Raw genomic sequence first — 1,083 nt, forward strand, 5'->3', positions numbered from 1 at the left:
ATTGCTGGATTCAAAGCCCAGAGTGCTTTTTTTTTCACATCAAATTTAATATTCTCTTTAAAAAACATATGATGAGAGGTTTTCGAAAATACATTACGCCTCTCACGAGGACAGAGATTAACATTCCAATTAAAATCTAATTAAAAACATACATTCATATGAATAAAAATATATTTTTCTTCCACATTATTCCATTCCTGGTATTGCAATATTAAACTCCATGAAAACTGAGTAAACCTCTGAAGAAAAAGCCTTATCAAATTCCTCATTTTTTTGTTCCTGTTTAAAATAACTATTCAAACATACTATATACATTTCCCAACACCTTTTAAACAAACACCACACATCAAGTATAATTTTGTTTTGTTTTGCCATCACTCTTCTTTCCCAGATTCTTTCCTTCTTACCATTACACCATGGAACTTTGACAGGAGCAGCCTTTGCTCACAGGGCCACAAAGACTAAAACACTTACAGGCTCGCCAACAGCACCACCACCAAAGTTTTTCTTTTTTTCTTTTCCTGCCGCAAGAAAGCACACAGGTTTCACCAAGATTTGAACTCGGATCGCTGTACTCAAAGCACAGAGTGCTAGCCATTACACCATTGAACCAACACAGCTTTGTTGGTGGCCGACTGGGAGGCAGATAGAGCTGTGACTGTGGGGAAGCAGTTAGACAGAGGGGCTGGAACCCAGTGATTAGTGATTGGTTACTGGCCCCCTCGAACAATAGGAAAAGACTGGTGGCATCTGCCGAAACCCGGGATCTAACCAGGGACCTTTAGATTTTCAGTCTCACGCTCTACCAAATGAGCTCTTTTGGCCACAACTGCACACTGTTTTGACAGCCAAATGAGCTCTTTTAGCCACAACTGCACACTGTTTAGACAGCGGGTATGTCCGTGAGTCCACCTGTCAATTTGCATGAAGAGCAGAGCTGAGCTCCCAGAGAACAAAAGACGCTGGCCTGTATGGGGATCGAACCCGAGACCTTGGCGTTATTAACACGACGCTCCAACCAACTGAGCTTACCGGCTGGGTTTTGCTTGGACTTCAGCCCGCTTTCTAAAACCTTTCTAATTG

General features: G+C 41.9%; 1 non-coding gene across 1 annotated transcript; it reads right to left on the reverse strand.

Annotated features, from left to right (window-relative positions):
• Window positions 1-751: 751 nt before the first annotated feature.
• trnaf-gaa (transfer RNA phenylalanine (anticodon GAA)) lies at window positions 752-824 on the reverse strand. Its single transcript has one exon. It is a non-coding gene; the product is annotated as a tRNA-Phe (tRNA).
• Between the last annotated feature and the right edge of the window lie 259 nt (window positions 825-1,083).

Source organism: Sinocyclocheilus rhinocerous, unplaced genomic scaffold (assembly GCF_001515625.1).
Source record: "Sinocyclocheilus rhinocerous isolate Xijiao unplaced genomic scaffold, SAMN03320098_v1.1 scaffold43182, whole genome shotgun sequence".
NCBI classification, from domain to species: domain Eukaryota; kingdom Metazoa; phylum Chordata; class Actinopteri; order Cypriniformes; family Cyprinidae; genus Sinocyclocheilus; species Sinocyclocheilus rhinocerous.